The 18,531-nt window shown below is 43.0% G+C and overlaps 2 long non-coding RNA genes across 2 annotated transcripts; both read right to left on the reverse strand.

The window, feature by feature from the left end:
• Positions 1-880: 880 nt before the first annotated feature.
• On the reverse strand, positions 881-2,570 carry LOC116353366 (uncharacterized). Its single transcript, XR_004202773.1, has 2 exons — positions 2,309-2,570; positions 881-1,632 (listed from the first exon to the last, which is right to left on the reverse strand). It is a non-coding gene; the product is annotated as an uncharacterized LOC116353366 (long non-coding RNA).
• Positions 2,571-16,041: 13,471 nt separating this feature from the next.
• LOC116353367 (uncharacterized) lies at positions 16,042-17,731 on the reverse strand. Its single transcript, XR_004202774.1, has 2 exons — positions 17,470-17,731; positions 16,042-16,793 (listed from the first exon to the last, which is right to left on the reverse strand). It is a non-coding gene; the product is annotated as an uncharacterized LOC116353367 (long non-coding RNA).
• Positions 17,732-18,531: the final 800 nt, after the last annotated feature.

The raw sequence follows: 18,531 nt of genomic DNA on the forward strand, positions 1-18,531 counted from the left end.
CCGACACGCACTACATATTTCCGCTGGCTACCCCACCACAAAAGCACTGAGCTAGGCTGAAACACCTGCGTTTTGGATCTGCCTTACTCAAGAAAGCAAAAGAGACGTCTGTATGCAGCTTATTTAAAATGTTTTTTTACAAACTGACACATTAATGCCAAACATACAAGCCCAAAAAACAAATTGAACATGACCAATCTACAGCATTGTTTCAAACCCATTGAGGTCAATTAGTATTAAATTCCCACCAAACTCAGTTTAAGATGTTTTTTTTGTTGCATTGAATGCATCTCAATCCACCACATCTGCCTGTGTGTAAGGTGTCAGTCTAAAAAGTTTTGCATCCCTTTGGCTGAGAGCCAACCAACCAGACCCAGTGTCCAGAAACTAGTGTTAGTTCAAATATATACTTTATTGCCAGCCTTCCCCTGAACATCTTTGTAGGCTAGTTAGTAAATGGACTGGTCACAGGTCAATGTAGCTAGGGTAAAGTAAATCTAATTAAAGCAGCCTGCAAGTGAGTCAACTGTCAGGAAACTGAACTGTTTTGGCCACAAGGAATGCAAGAAAGGTCCTAGTTGACATAGCATAAATGCTACAACTGGCCGAAGGTGAACATTCCTATACCCCATTCTAAAATAAGAATTTAATTTGTGGCACATCACACCTAGTCTACATTAAGGAAATCCCTGGGTTTAGCCATGTGATCAATAAAGGGGCTGGACACAAGTGGAACAGAGCAAATTACTTGTCAGGTCAAGCTTTAGAATTTAGAGACAGGAGAAGAAACATCATGTTAAAATATTTTTATTTTACAAGAATATTGTCACAAGTATCCTACATTTTAAAGGTTAATTGAACCTGGCCTTAAAAACAAATCTAAGCATATCACATCATGATTTATACAATTAAATCTCACATGCTAACCCATACAATGCCATATTCTAGAAATAAATCACAAGTGTACATCAAGCCTGTGCCACATTCATTTATACCTTATTTTCAAAGTGCCTCAACCAACATTTCTTTACATATGTTAACTTCTTAACAAATTACTAAACTACCCCCTGGTGTCTACACAGGAACAGCGGGACCAAACGGTTCAAAGAGCAGAGTTCCGTACAGTACATACTCATCATGGACTGCCTCCATGGAGAGGACCGTACAGTTCGGCCTATGGGCATGGGGCCAGTGTGCGAGGTGTGAAGGCCTACTGGTTTGAAGGTGTGAGGGCAAATAACAACTCCCATCAGTGAAGTAGAAATGAGTTCTCGTCCAGCACGGAACTCCACCGAATCTCTTCGGTTAGGAGCGCACATGACTGCCTTTCTGAAAAGTATATACAAAATGTGCTCTTAGTAAAAATGTTTGCCCCATCTCGGCCGCTGATGTTCAAGTCTTGCCGGTGTCGATTCACTGCGCAACATCCCTCTAGAAGCACCCCTGTAGTGATCCCCCCACCATGATGGGTATGATGAGCGCAACCGAGCTGGACTGCAAGGATGCACTGGCTCCTTTGGGAATGTTGTTCTTGGTGACATCGGGCATCTTGGTCATGTTGGAACTCGCACCGCCAGCTCTGGTCGTAGCATTCATGGCAGGGGACTGTGTGGTAGTGTTTTGCGCGTGGACCTAAAACGGGAGAGCAGAGGGGCTTGTCACATGTGAAACAGGTAAACCTGAAACATTTGACGAATCGGGACAATTATCAATAAGACTTCACTTTCGTACGACTAATTTTTCAAAGGGTAAACGTTCAGCTAGGCACACGGAGTAGCCTAGGCAGTAAAAACACAATAGCTCTATGGAAATATAGCCCAACAATGTGCACCTTAATTAAGACATGTTGTAAGTGCCATCACCTTGTGGACAACGGTTTCCATAGCCTATAGGATAATGGGCAACGTCCTGCATTTTAATTGCGCAGGGTAGGATTTTTAAAAATACCGTCGCGCTTAAATTACAATTAGCCAGCCTACGCATGACGTGGTAACTTTAGATCAACGACTCAGTAACCTATCTGAAGAGGCGTCACCGTTCCACATAGCGCTGGCACACTAGATTTTGCCAACATGTTGTCAATCATACTGACTGAAAACATCTGAGGTCAATTATACACGCCATCATTCGATTGTCAATGTCGAAAATCATACATTTATGGTAACAAATGCCTGATTAATAAGCCACAATGAAAGTTGAACCGGTCCTGTTGAAATACATTTGCTCTCCAGAATGGGTAGTCTAATTAAAATCTGGGTTAATCTGAAACAAAACATGGTAAAAAAGTAAATTAGAAGAAAAGGTCTACCTGTGATGAAAAATGCATGGCAAGGAGAAGAAATCCAATGTAAGCCATCAACATTTTAGTCATCTTGTTATCGGTTTCTTAACAACAACAATTGCGCGTAATGTAGCTATCCTACCTCAGGCTTTTCTCAAGATAAATGACTGGAGGACAAACCCGGGGGAATTTATACCACCACCGATTGTGACGTTGGGCAACACTGCTCATCTCCCAAACCACCTGTTCAGCCTTCCAATCAAATGGAAACCTACAGTTTATCAGAAACATCCCAGAAACGACACCTCTGAGACCTCTTCTTATACGTTTTTGGGGTGTGACTGTCAGCAATACAAATAGCCTTTGTGTTTATAATCATTGTCTTTTGATATGAATTCACTGGTTTACAATTTGAAGAGTTTGAGACAATTATTCTCTCTACCTTCCTCTTCAGAGAAGGTTGATTCCATGAGCACGATGGGGACATTTTTCGAACAATAATAATTATACAGTTAGTCTAGTTTATGTTGTTCAAAATATATTTATGGGGATATTTTGCCTGGTAAATGGCAAAGAAAAGTTTTACAGATAAGCAGCTCTTATAGCGACCTCATGCGGTAAATATAAGCTTTTAACCACAACGCAATTCGGTTCATATGTCCATTCCCCGTCCGTAGTAGTAGACCTATTGGTCTTACATGGAAGCTATAATTCACCTGCGGTGACTAAGGTCAACTGAATACTCGAAAATTACATATCCTAAAGAAAATATGTGTGCTTGCTAGCTTGTCTTGAAGTAATATGGTTGATAGAAAGGATAGCTGGAACAGGTGAAAGTTGGTTGGGTGTCTCTAGCTTGAATGGTTCTAGAGTTAGGCCTATAATATTACTGTTGGTGGGTTATTTATGGTAATTCATGAAAATGTAAATAGTTGTCATTTATAAAGTTTTGAAAATGTTGAAGTTGTTTTAATGTTTGTAGCTGAAATGGTGAAAGAGCAGTAGCATTTAAAATGTCTATCACTGTGTTCTTATGGTTGGCATTGGGAGATTCTCTATTGGTCTAAAGCCCATCGTCCATAGCCACAGGAAGTAGGGGTGCTGGTGCTGCGGTGGAGATGGAGTTGAAATCAAATCAAATTTTATTCATCACATGCTTCGTAAACAACAAGTGTAAGCTAACAGTGAAATGCTAACTTACGGGCCATTCCCAACAATGCAGAGAAAGAAAATAGAGAAATATTGGAAAAGTAGTAACTTTATTATCAAGGTGATTTTTTTTCAGTCAGCACGCCCTACTCAAAACATCTTCCCGCAGCTATGCCATTCTCTCCTTGACTCCTCCGTCCTCCTCTCCTCCGTAACTCGTAAACCACTAAGTAGTTGAGGGGTCTAGGATAGTGTCAATGATTGTAGGTGAACAAATGAGTGTCCTCCTCCCATTAATTACCTACTTCAGCAGAGGATGCACAAGAGCATCCTCCCAGTGGCTAGCGTGGACAGTGGCATCATGCCCATATGGGGCACAAGGGTATGTGCCCCCTCAGATTTGTCAATTTTGTATTATTTTTCAGATGTTAAATTAATCACTAAACTTCATTTTTAGCCCACATTCTATCGTAATTATTTATAGAAAAGATCTGTCAGTGGTATTTTGCGGAGTGGGCACACTGACTGGACCAGGCAACGATTACCAGGCAAGGACTCGCAGGAGGTATGTTGTAAATTCATTTGATTAAGTTATGTAGCCTATTGATTCCTTCTTAATCAAAAAATCTAACCAAAATGTTTTGTTGTTTCTCTGCAATACTATCCACCTAGCAATTTCATTAATTTGACTTTATCTAGCTAGCTAGATAGGTTCGCTATCTCCCAACCTCATAACCAGAAAAATTGTGCACTCTCTTTGTAGACTTTGCAGTGTCTATTAATTGTCCAAACGCACAGTCAATTTCCCACTCTGTATTGCAATAAAATGTTTACAAATGCTCACAAACTGTTAGGGCAACCATAGTCCCAACAGCATTCCCAACCCCTTACCATTGCTACACCTGGCTATCAGCAGAGCCTTGTCTGGCAGCAAAACAGTTCATTTAGCCTCATTTACTGCCTTTAAAAAAACATAGCTGATATGGCTGACTTTCTTGAACAAATGTGTTTAATCGTGACAATTGAGATGTACAAACCATGGCATAAAGGGACGACGAGCGGAATAGAGGCAATCTATAATTTCGATGAAGACATTAATGAGCGAGCTAGGACGGATGTAGTCTATATCACTATTTGTTCAGCACTTTTGAAATGTACAGCGACAGAATTCAGAACATGGGCCGTTCCTACAGTATTATCTCTGTACACCAAGTCAGAAACGTAGGATAAATAAAGGGGGTATAATAGCAGACAATGAAAGCTCTTACAATATTTGATGACATTTCTCTAAAACAGGCTATATGTGCACCACCAAGTCAGAACGTTAGGCTACGTTATGAGGGGAATAGGGACCAAATTATTAGGGTGAGGCACATGGGCTACTAACAGCTTACTACACAACATACACTTAGAATTACTCTCTTAGCTATAGTATACATATCTCCCTGGTATATTACATAATTTATGCAGCAGCATACAATAAATTTTTGGACTCACCTTGTTGTGCTGTGCTCACTTGAACAGGAAGTCATGGGCAAGTTTTGTCATCAAACTTTGTGGTCAAAGTCTGGGATTCTCTGGATTTATGGTGCTTTCAAGACAATTGGCAACTCTGAAAAAAATTACTTTGAATCATGACGTCAGTGATCTTCAGGTCAGAGCTCAAGAAAGAGGCCCAAATTCCCAACTTGGAATTCCGAGTTGGATAACCATTCAAAACGTATTTTCCCAGTTGGAGCTCATTTTTTACAGAGTTCCCAGTTGTCTTGAACTCACTGAAGTCTGAGATTTCCCAGTTCCGAGTTTCCAGTTGTTTTGAATGCGGCAGAAATCATGCTGGATTGACAGGATGGCCAATGTTGAATGTTTACCCATTTAAGCTTGGAAAAGAGACCCTTAAACCCAGACTTGGACCACACACCCACACACCCACTCTAATGCTTGCTTGCAGTCAGCCGCTAATTCCTTCCAAAATCACTCATTGTTGAATATAAGATTTCCCACAACAAGTGGGACACAATCATGAAGTGGAATGACATTTATTGGATAGTTAAAACTTTTTTAACAAATCAAAAACGCAAAATTATTCAGCACCCTTAAGTTAATACTTTGTAGCGCCACCTTTTGCTGCGATTACAGCTGTAAGTCGCTTGGGGTATGTCTCTATCAGTTTTGCACATCGAGAGACTGACATTTTTTCCCATTCCTCCTTGCAAAACAGCTCGAGCTCAGTGAGGTTGGATGGAGAGCATTTGTGAACAGCAGTTTTCAGTTCTTTCCACAGATTCTCGATTGGATTCAGGTCTGGACTTTGACTTGGCCATTCTAACACCTGGATATGTTTATTTTTGAACCATTCCATTGTAGATTTTGCTTTATGTTTTGGATCATTGTCTTGTTGGAAGACAAATCTCCGTCCCAGTCTCAGGTCTTTTGCAGACTCCATCAGGTTGTCTTCCAGAATGGTCCTGTATTTGGCTCCATCCATCTTCCCATCAATTTGAACCATCTTCCCTGTCCCTGCTGAAGAAAAGCAGGACCAAACCATGATGCTGCCACCACCATGTTTGACAGTGGGGATGGTGTGTTCAGGGTGATGAGCTGTGTTGCTTTTACGCCAAACATAACGTTTTGCATTGTTGCCAAAAAGTTCAATTTTGGTTTCATCTGACCAGAGCACCTTCTTCCAGATGTTTGGTGTGTCTCCCAGGTGGCTTGTGGCAAACTTTAAATGACACGTTTTATGGATATGTTTAAGAAATGGCTTTCTTCTTGCCACTCTTCCATAAAGGCCAGATTTGTGCAATATACGACTGATTGTTGTCCTATGGACAGAGTCTCCCACCTCAACTGTAGATCTCTGCAGTTCATCCAGAGTGATCATGGGCCTCTTGGCTGCATCTCTGATCAGTCTTCTCCTTGTATGAGCTGAAAGTTTAGAGGGACGGCCAGGTCTTGGTAGATTTGCAGTGGTTTGATACTCCTTCCATTTCAATATTATCGCTTGCACAGTGCTCCTTGGGATGTTTAAAGCTTGGGAAATCTTTTTGTATCCAAATCCGGCTTTAAACTTCTTCACAACAGTATCTCGGACCTGCCTGGTGTGTTCCTTGTTCTTCATGATGCTCTCTGCGCTTTTAACGGACCTCTGAGACTATCACAGTGCAGGTGCATTTATACGGAGACTTGATTACACACAGATGGATTGTATTTATCATCATTAGTCATTTAGGTCAACATTGGATCATTCAGAGATCCTCACTGAACTTCTGGAGAGAGTTTGCTGCACTGAAAGTAAAGGGGCTGAATAATTTTGCACGCCCAATTTTTCCGTTTTTGATTTGTTAAAAAAGTTTGAAATATCCAATAAATGTCGTTCCACTTCATGATTGTGTCCCACTTGTTGTTGATTCTTCACAAAAAAATACAGTTTTATATCTTTATGTTTGAAGCCTGAAATGTGGCAAAAGGTCGCAAAGTTCAAGGGGGCCGAATACTTTCGCAAGGCACTGTAGGTTCAAACTCTCTTTCATATCGTCTGAGATCCCCAAGGACTGGAAAGCTGCTGCGGTCATCCCCCTCTTCAAAGGGGGAGACACCCTGGACCCAAACTGTTACAGACCTATATCCATCCTGCCCTGCCTATCTAAGGTCTTCGAAAGCCAAGTCAACAAACAGATCACTGACCATCTCGAATCCCACCGTACCTTCTCCGCTGTGCAATCTGGTTTCCGAGCCGGTCACGGGTGCACCTCAGCCGAGCTCAAGGTACTAAACGATATCACAACAGCCATCGATAAAAGACAGTACTGTGCAGCCGTCTTCATCGACCTGGCCAATGCTTTCGACTCTGTCAATCACCATATTCTTATCGGCAGACTCAATAGCCTCAGTTTTTCTAATGACTGCCTTGCCTGGTTCACCAACTACTTTGCAGACAGAGTTCAGTGTGTCAATCGGAGAGCATGTTGTCCGGTCCTCTGGCAGTCTCTATGGGGGTGCCACAGGGTTCAATTCTCGGGCTGACTCTTTTCTCTGTATATATCAATGATGTTGCTCTTGCTGCGGGCGATTCCCTGATCCACCTCTACGCAGACGACACCATTCTGTATACTTCTGACCCTTCCTTGGACACTATGCTATCTAACCTCCAAACGAGCTTCAATGCCATACAACACTCCTTCCGTGGCCTCCAACTGCTCTGAAACGCTAGTAAAACCAAATGCATGCTTTTCAACCTTTCGGTGCCTGCACCCGCATGCCCGACAAGCATCACCACCCTGGATGGTTCCGACCTAGAATATGTGGACATCTATAAGTACCTAGGTGTCTGGCTAGACTGTAAACTCTCCTTCCAGACTCATATCAAACATCTCCAATCCAAAATCAAATCTAGAATCGGCTTTCTATTTCGCAACAAAGCCTCCTTCACTCACGCAGCCAAACTTACCCTAGTAAAACTGACTATCCTACCGATCCTCGACTTTGGCGATGTCATCTACAAAATGGCTTCCAACACTCTACTCAGCAAACTGGATGCAGTTTATCACAGTGCCATCCGCTTTGTTACTAAAGCACCTTATACCACCCACCACTGCGACCTGTATGCTCCAGTCGGCTGGCCCTCGCTACATATTCGTCGCCAGACCCACTGGCTCCAGGTCATCTACAAGTCCATGCTAGGTAAAGCTCCGCCTTATCTCAGTACACTGGTCACGATGGCAACACCCACCCGTAGCACACGCTCCAGCAGGTGTATCTCACTGATCATCCCTAAAGCCAACACCTCATTTGGCCGCCTTTCCTTCCAGTTCTCTGCTGCCTGTGACTGGAATGAATTGCAAAAATCGTTGAAGTTGGAGACTTTTATTTCCCTCACCAACTTTAAACATCTGCTATGTGAGCAGCTAACCGATTACTGCAGCTGTACATAGTCCACCGGTAAATAGCCCACCCAATTTACCTACCTCATCCCCATACTGTTTCTATTTATTTACTTTTCTGCTCTTTTGCACACCAGTATCTCTACTTGCACATGACCATCTGATCATTTATCACTCCAGTGTTAATCTGCCAAAATTGTAATTATTCGCCTACCTCCTCATGCCTTTTGCACACAATGTATATAGACTCCTTTTTTCTTTTTTTTCTACTGTGTTATTGGCTTGTTTATTGTTTACTCCATGTGTAACTCTGTGTAGCTGTCTGTTCCCACTGCTATGCTTTATCTTGGCCAGGTCGCAGTTGTAAATGAGAACTTGTTCTCAACTAGCCTACCTGGTTAAATAAAGCTGAAATAAAAAATAAAAAATGTAAAAAATTACAAAATTGGCAGAAGCAAATCAGTCGGAGCAACAGCATCACAACACTCCAGCCAAAGGCAAAAGCGAATAGCGCACTTGTCACACAAAATCATGTACAACAATACAATACCACGGGTTCAAAAGAATACCCGGAAAAAAACAGCCTTACGCGTCACACAATAAACGTAACGAACAATTACACACACAGACATGGGGGGGAACAGAGGATAATATACACGTAGAGTGATGAAGGGACGTAAACCAGGTGTGCAGGAAAGCAAAATGTTTTGACATTTTTCAGGTGATGTAATGCACACAGGCCAAGGCCAAGGCCCAGACAAAATACATGTGTTAAAGCACTGTGCTGAACAATTGCCTGGTGTTTTTACAGACCTTTTCCAAATGCAAATTAATTTCTTAAAAATCATACAATGTGATTTTCTGGATTTTTGTTTTAGATTCCGTCTCTCGCAGTTGAAGTGTACCTATGATAAAAATGACTGTAACGGCTTTCTTCCTGGGAAGGAGAGGCGGACCAAAACGCAGCGTGGTTATAGTTCATGGTAATTTAATAAGGTAACTCAAACATGAACAGGATACAAAACCAATAAACGTGAAAAACGAAACAGCCCTATTTGGTGCAGAAAACACAAAGACAGGAAACAACCACCCACAAAACCCAACACAAAACAGGCTACCTAAATATGGTTCCCAATCACAGACAATGACTAACACCTGCCTCTGATTGAGAACCATATCAGGCCAAACATAGAAATAGACAATCTAGACACACAACATAGAATGCCCACCCAGCTCACGTCCTGACCAACACTAAAACAAGGAAAACACACAAGAACTATGGTCAGAACGTGACAATTACAGACCTCTACATGCTTTCTAAGTAGGAAAGCCTCCAAAATCGGCAGTGTATCAAATACTTGTTTTCCCCACTGTACATATAAATATATGGGTGAGCGATAGCTGTGTGGCATAGGCAAGATGCAGTAGATGGTATAGAGCATTATATATATATGAGATGCGTAATGAAGGATATGTAAACATTATTAAAGTGGCCTTATTGAAAGTGACTAATGATAGGCATAGGCAACATGCAGTCAATGGTATAGAACAGTATATACATATGAAATGAGTAATGTAGGATATGTAAACATTATTAAAGTGGCCTGAATAATGATAGGCATAGGCAAGATACAGTCGATGGTATAGAACAGTTTAAACATATGAAATGAGTAATGTACGATATGAAAACATTATTAAAGTGGCGTTATTAAAGGTGACTAGTGATACCTTTATTTAGTCCATTTGTTAGTGGCCAGAGATTTGAGTCTGTATGTTGACAGCAGTCTCTCTATGTTAATGGTGGCTGTTTAACAGTCTGAAGGCCTTGAGATAGAAACAGTTTTTCAGTCTCTCGGTCCCAGCTTTGATGCACCTATACTGACCTCGCCTTCTGGATGATAGCGGGGTGAACAGGCAGTGTCTCGGGTGGTTGTTGTCCTTGATGATCTTTTAGGCCTTTGACATCGGGGCTGTAGGTGTCCTGGAGGGCAGATAGTTTACACCCGGTAATGTGTTGTGCAGACTGCACTACCCTCTGGAGAGCCTTGCGGTTGAGGGCGGTGCAGTTGCCATACCAGGCGGTGATTCAGCCCAACAGGATGCTCTCGATTGTGCATCTGTAAAAGTTTGATTAATGAATGATTCATATAATTCGGGGGCACGTTTCTTGGTAATCCCAAAAATATTGCTATCAGGTTGTAAATCACAGATGGCCTGGTACATTGTTTGCTGCCTCCATTCAGGTTACAATGTTTCAGTTTCAATTACAGAATATTGAATATATATTAGTCATAATGTGGCTAATAGGCTAGCATATCTATTTATGTAGCAAGCTAAAAACAGCATAATGTTAGCTAGCTAGCTAATAGGAGGATATCATGTCATACCATTGGAGGAGTGGGTGAGGATCCGACGCAAGTACACAGGACACAGAGCGGAGTGCCTAGTAAGGATCCGCAGAATGCGAGTGGGAAAGCTGCCATCACGTCAATATTACTCACCAAGGTGCAATCATTGGACATTAAATTAGATGAGGTACAATCACGAATATACTACCAACGGGACATAAAAAACTGTAACATCTTATGTTTCACGGAATCGTGTCTGATTGACGACATTGATATTCGGCTAGCGGGATATACGCTGCACCGGCTAGATAGAACAGCACACTCCGGTAAAATGAGGGGCGGCGGTCTGTGCATATTTGTAAACAACAGCTGGTGCACGAAATGCAAGGATGTCTCTAGATTGCCTAAAGTACAGTACTTTTTTTTCCCAATTTCGTGGTATCCAATTGTTTTTTTAGGAGCTACTATCTTGTCTCATCGCTACAACTCCCTTACGGGCTCGGGAGAGACGAAGGTTGAAAGTCATGCGTCCTCCGAGACACAACCCAACCAAGCCGCACTGCTTCTTAACATCCATCCAACCCGGAAACCAGCCACACCAATGTGTCGGAGGAAACACCGTGTACCTGGCAACCTTGTGTTAGCGCGCACTGCGCCCGGCCCGCCACAGGAGTCGCTGGTGCGTGATGAGACAAGGACATCCCTACCGGCCAACCCCTCCCTAACCCGGACGACGCTAAGCCAATTGTGAGTCGCCCCACAGACCTCCCGGTCGCGGCCGGTTACGACAGAGCCTGAGCGCGAACCCAGAGTCTCTGGTGGCACAGCTGGCGCTGCAGTACAGCGCTCTTAACCCCTGTGCCACCCGGGAGGCCTACAGTACCTTATGATAAACTGCAGACCACACTATTTGCCAAGAGAGTTTTCATCTATACTTTTCTTGGCTGTTTATTTACCACCGTAGACGGATGCTGGCACTAAGACCGCACTCAGTCAGCTGTATAAGGAAATAAGCAAACAGGAAACCGCTCACCCAGAGGCATCGCCCCTAGTGGCCGGAGACTTTAATGCAGGGAAACTTAAATCAGTTCTGCCTAATTTCTATCAAAATGTTAAATGTGCAACCAGAGAGAAAAAAAATCTAGATCACCAGTACTCCACACACAGAGACACATACAAAGCTCTCCCTCGCCCCTCCATTTGGTAATATGACCACAATTATATCCTCCTGATTCCTGCTTGCAAGCAAACATTAAAGCAGGAAGCACCAGTGACTCGGTCTATAAAGAAATTGGTCAGATGAAGCTGATGTTAAACTACAGGACTGTTTTGCTATCACAGACTGGAACATGTTCTGGGATTTTTCCGATGGCATTGAGGAGTACACCACATCAGTCACTGGGTTTATCAATAAGTACATTGAGGACGTCATCACCACAGTGACTGTACGTACATACCCCAACCCGAAGCCATGGATGATAGGCAACATTCGCACTGAGCTAAAGGCTAGAGCTGCCGCTTTCAAGGTGCGGGACTCTAACCCGGAAGCTTATGAGAAATCCTGCTATGCCCACCGACGAACCATCAAACAGGCAAAGCATCAATACAGGGCTAAGATTGAATTGTACTACACCGGCTCCGACGCTCGTTTTATGTGACAGGGCTTGCAAACTATTATAGACTATAAAGGGAAGCACAGCCACAAGCTGCCCAGTGACACGAGCCTACCAGATGAGCTAAATCAATTCTATGCTCGTTTCGAGGCAAGCAACACTGAGGCATGCATGAGAGCATCAGCTGTTCCGGACGACTGTGTGATCACGCTCTCCATGGCCGACGTGAGTAAGACCTTTGAACAGGTCAACATTACCAAGGCTGCTGGGCCAGACGGATTACGGATTACGGATTACGTATAGCGTATATCCTTCCTGTTTGGCCCTGTCCGGGGGTGTCCTCAGATGGGGCCACAGTGTCTCCTGACCCCTCCTGTCTCAGCCTCCAGTATTTATGTTGCAGTAGTTTATGTGTCGGGGGGCTGGGGTCAGTTTGTTATATCTGGAGTACTTCTCCTGTCCTATTCGGTGTCCTGTGTGAATCTAAGTGTGCGTTCTCTAATTCTCTCCTTCTCTCTTTCTTTCTCTCTCTCGGAAGGACCTGAGCCCTAGGACCATGCCCCAGGACTACCTGACATGATGAATCCTTGCTGTCCCCAGTCCACCTGGCCATGCTGCTGTTCCAGTTTCAACTGACCTGAGCCCTAGGACCATGCCCCAGGACTACCTGACATGATGACTCCTTGCTGTCCCCAGTCCACCTGGCCATGCTGCTGTTCCAGTTTCAACTTCCACCTGACTGTGCTGCTGCTCCAGTTTCAACTGTTCTGCCTTATTATTATTCGACCATGCTGGTCATTTATGAACATTTGAACATCTTGGCCATTATACTGTTATAATCTCCACCCGGCACAGCCAGAAGAGGACTGGCCACCCCACATAGCCTGGTTCCTCTCTAGGTTTCTTCCTAGGTTTTGGCCTTTCTAGGGAGTTTTTCCTAGCCACCGTGCTTCTGCACCTGCATTGCTTGCTGTTTGGGGTTTTAGGCTGGGTTTCTGTACAGCACTTTGAGATATCAGCTGATGTACGAAGGGCTATATAAATAAATTTGATTTGATTTGATTACCAGGACGTGTGCTCCGGGCATGTGCTGACCAACTGACAGGTGTCTTCACGGACATTTTCAACATGCCCCTGATTGAGTCTGTAATACCAACATGTTTCAAGCAGACCACCATAGTCCCAGTGCCCAAGAACACGAAAGCAACTTGCTCTAATGACTACAGACCCGTAGCACTCACGTCCGTAGCCATGAAGTGCTTTGAAAGGCTGGTAATGGCTCACATCAACACCATTATCCCAGGAACCCTAGACCCACTCCAATTTGCATACCGCCCAAACAGATCCACAGATGGTGCAATCTCTATTGCATTCCACACTGTCCTTTCCCACCTGGACAAAAGGAACACCTATGTGAGAATGCTATTCATTGACTCCAGCTCAGCGTTCAACAGCAAAAGGAGAACCGAGCACGCCCTCATTCTCATCGACGGGGCTGTGGTGGAGCAGGTTGAGAGCTCCAAGTTCCTTGGTGTCCACATCACCAACAAACTAGAATGATCCAAACACACCAAGACAGTCGTGAAGAGGGCACGGCAAAACCTATTCCCCCTGAGGAAACTATAAAGATTTGGCATGGGCCCTCAGATCCTCAAAAGGGTCTACAGCTGCAACATCGAGAGCATCATTGCCTGGTACTGCAAATGCTCGGCCTCCGACCACAAGGCACCACAGAGGGTAGGGCGTACGGCCCAGTACATCACTGGGGCTAAGCTGCCTGCCATCCAGGACCTCTACACCAGGCGGTGTCAGAGGAAGGCCCTAAAAATGGTCAAAGACCCCAGCCACCCCAGTCATAGAGAGAAATTCCTACTGCCGCATGGCAAGCGGTACCAGAGCACCAAGTCTGGACCAAAAGGCTTCTCAACAGTTTTTACCCCCAAGCCATAAGACTCCTGAACAGGTAATCAAACGGCTACCCGGACTATTTGCATTGTGTGTGTCCCCCGACCCCTCTTTTATGCTGCTGCTACTCTCTGTCTATTATATATGCATAGTCACTTTAACTATACATTAATGTACATACTACCTCAATTAGCCCGACTAACCAGTGCTCCCACACATTGGCTACCTGGACTATCTGCATTGTGTCCCGTGTCCCACCACCCCCTCTTTTTATCATATGCATAGTCACTTTAACCATACCTACATGTACATACTACCTCAATTAGCCTGACTAACCAGTGCCTGTATATAGCCTCGCTACTATATATAGCCTATAGCCTCGCTACTGTGTATAGCCTATAGCCTCACTACTGTTTTTTTCCACTGTCTTTTTTTACTGATGTTTTTATTTCTTTACTAATCTATTGTTCACCTAATACCTTTTTTTACTTACAAAATGCACTATTGGTTAGAAACTGTAAGTAAGCATTTCACTGTAAGGTCTACTACACCTGTTGTTTTTGGGGCACGTGACAAATAAACTTTGATTTGACTGACTTTTTCCCCTCGTATCGTTTTACTAGGAAGGAAGTACAGTGGGGCAAAAAAGTATTGTCAGCCACCAATTGTGGCTGCCTAAATTGTGTAATATTTATGTCCAATGAGCACCGATGCACTATCATTTCTCTTAATTTGACAAGGATTAGAAAGGATTTGCCAGTAGATTGTCGACTTGATTCATGACTGCTAGATCAGATGAAAGTATGTTGACATTCCAATCAAAGCTACTGTAGATAAAATTATGTAAAATCACGTTATCCGTGGCCAATGACCTTGAGCCTTCTCGGATGGACACTTCTAATGTAACTATGGCAGCACCAAAGGTGCTTTAATTTTCAAGGTCTCTCCTCCCCACAAGTGACAGAACAGGGATAATCATGGTGCAACTAGAGAACATTACCGACACGCACTACATATTTCCGCTGGCTACCCCACCACAAAAGCACTGAGCTAGGCTGAAACACCTGCGTTTTGGATCTGCCTTAAGAAAGCAAAAGAGACTCTGTATGCAGCTTATTTAAAATGTTTTTTTACAAACTGACACATTAATGCCAAACATACAAGCCCAAAAAACGAATTGAACATGACCAATCTACAGCATTGTTTCAAACCCATTGAGGTCAATTAGTATTAAATTCCCAAACTCAGTTTAAGATGTTGTTGCATTGAATGCATCTCAATCCACCACATCTGCCTGTGTGTAAGGTGTCAGTCTAAAAAGTTTTGCATCCCTTTGGCTGAGAGCCAACCAACCAGACCCAGTGTCCAGAAACTAGTGTTAGTTCAAATATATACTTTAGAGCCAGCCTTCCCCTGAACATCTTTGTAGGCTAGTTAGTAAATGGACTGGTCACAGGTCAATGTAGCTAGGGTAAAGTAAATCTAATTAAAGCAGCCTGCAAGTGAGTCAACTGTCAGGAAACTGAACTGTTTTGGCCACAAGGAATGCAAGAAAGGTCCTAGTTGACATAGCATAAATGCTACAACTGGCCGAAGGTGAACATTCCTATACCCCATTCTAAAATAAGGATTTAATTTGTGGCACATCACACCTAGTCTACGTTAAGGAAATCCCTGGGTTTAGCCATGTGATCAATAAAGGGGCTGGACACAAGTGGAACAGAGCAAATTACTTGTCAGGTCAAGCTTTAGAATTTAGAGACAGGAGAAGAAACATGTTAAAATATTTTTATTATACAAGAAAATTGTCACAAGTATCCTACATTTTAAAGGTTAATTGAACCTGGCCTTAAAAACAAATCTAAGCATATCACATCATGATTTATACAATTAAATCTCACATGCTAACCCATACAATGCCATATTCTAGAAATAAATCACAAGTGTACATCAAGCCTGTGCCACATTCATTTATACCTTATTTTCAAAGTGCCTCAACCAACATTTCTTTAGATATGTTAACTTCTTAACAAATTACTAAACTACCCCCTGGTGTCTACACAGGAACAGCGGGACCAAACGGTTCAAAGAGCAGAGTTCCGTACAGTACATACTCATCATGGACTGCCTCCATGGAGAGGACCGTACAGTTCGGCCTATGGGCATGGGGCCAGTGTGCGAGGTGTGAAGGCCTACTGGTTTGAAGGTGTGAGGGCAAATAACAACTCCCATCAGTGAAGTAGAAATGAGTTCTCGTCCAGCACGGAACTCCACCGAATCTCTTCGGTTAGGAGCGCACATGACTGCCTTTCTGAAAAGTATATACAAAATGTGCTCTTAGTAAAAATGTTTGCCCCATCTCGGCCGCTGATGTTCAAGTCTTGCCGGTGTCGATTCACTGCGCAACATCCCTCTAGAAGCACCCCTGTAGTGATCCCCCCACCATGATGGGTATGATGAGCGCAACCGAGCTGGACTGCAAGGATGCACTGGCTCCTTTGGGAATGTTGTTCTTGGTGACATCGGGCATCTTGGTCATGTTGGAACTCGCACCGCCAGCTCTGGTCGTAGCATTCATGGCAGGGGACTGTGTGGTAGTGTTTTGCGCGTGGACCTAAAACGGGAGAGCAGAGGGGCTTGTCACATGTGAAACAGGTAAACCTGAAACATTTGACGAATCGGGACAATTATCAATAAGACTTCACTTTCGTACGACTAATTTTTCAAAGGGTAAACGTTCAGCTAGGCACACGGAGTAGCCTAGGCAGTAAAAACACAATAGCTCTATGGAAATATAGCCCAACAATGTGCACCTTAATTAAGACATGTTGTAAGTGCCATCACCTTGTGGACAACGGTTTCCATAGCCTATAGGATAATGGGCAACGTCCTGCATTTTAATTGCGCAGGGTAGGATTTTTAAAAATACCGTCGCGCTTAAATTACAATTAGCCAGCCTACGCATGACGTGGTAACTTTAGATCAACGACTCAGTAACCTATCTGAAGAGGCGTCACCGTTCCACATAGCGCTGGCACACTAGATTTTGCCAACATGTTGTCAATCATACTGACTGAAAACATCTGAGGTCAATTATACACGCCATCATTCGATTGTCAATGTCGAAAATCATACATTTATGGTAACAAATGCCTGATTAATAAGCCACAATGAAAGTTGAACCGGTCCTGTTGAAATACATTTGCTCTCCAGAATGGGTAGTCTAATTAAAATCTGGGTTAATCTGAAACAAAACATGGTAAAAAAGTAAATTAGAAGAAAAGGTCTACCTGTGATGAAAAATGCATGGCAAGGAGAAGAAATCCAATGTAAGCCATCAACATTTTAGTCATCTTGTTATCGGTTTCTTAACAACAACAATTGCGCGTAATGTAGCTATCCTACCTCAGGCTTTTCTCAAGATAAATGACTGGAGGACAAACCCGGGGGAATTTATACCACCACCGATTGTGACGTTGGGCAACACTGCTCATCTCCCAAACCACCTGTTCAGCCTTCCAATCAAATGGAAACCTACAGTTTATCAGAAACATCCCAGAAACGACACCTCTGAGACCTCTTCTTATACGTTTTTGGGGTGTGACTGTCAGCAATACAAATAGCCTTTGTGTTTATAATCATTGTCTTTTGATATGAATTCACTGGTTTACAATTTGAAGAGTTTGAGACAATTATTCTCTCTACCTTCCTCTTCAGAGAAGGTTGATTCCATGAGCACGATGGGGACATTTTTCGAACAATAATAATTATACAGTTAGTCTAGTTTATGTTGTTCAAAATATATTTATGGGGATATTTTGCCTGGTAAATGGCAAAGAAAAGTTTTACAGATAAGCAGCTCTTATAGCGACCTCATGCGGTAAATATAAGCTTTTAACCACAACGCAATTCGGTTCATATGTCCATTCCCCGTCCGTAGTAGTAGACCTATTGGTCTTACATGGAAGCTATAATTCACCTGCGGTGACTAAGGTCAACTGAATACTCGAAAATTACATATCCTAAAGAAAATATGTGTGCTTGCTAGCTTGTCTTGAAGTAATATGGTTGATAGAAAGGATAGCTGGAACAGGTGAAAGTTGGTTGGGTGTCTCTAGCTTGAATGGTTCTAGAGTTAGGCCTATAATATTACTGTTGGTGGGTTATTTATGGTAATTCATGAAAATGTAAATAGTTGTCATTTATAAAGTTTTGAAAATGTTGAAGTTGTTTTAATGTTTGTAGCTGAAATGGTGAAAGAGCAGTAGCATTTAAAATGTCTATCACTGTGTTCTTATGGTTGGCATTGGGAGATTCTCTATTGGTCTAAAGCCCATCGTCCATAGCCACAG

This window comes from Oncorhynchus kisutch, linkage group LG14, assembly GCF_002021735.2.
Source record: "Oncorhynchus kisutch isolate 150728-3 linkage group LG14, Okis_V2, whole genome shotgun sequence".
In the NCBI taxonomy this organism is placed as follows: domain Eukaryota; kingdom Metazoa; phylum Chordata; class Actinopteri; order Salmoniformes; family Salmonidae; genus Oncorhynchus; species Oncorhynchus kisutch.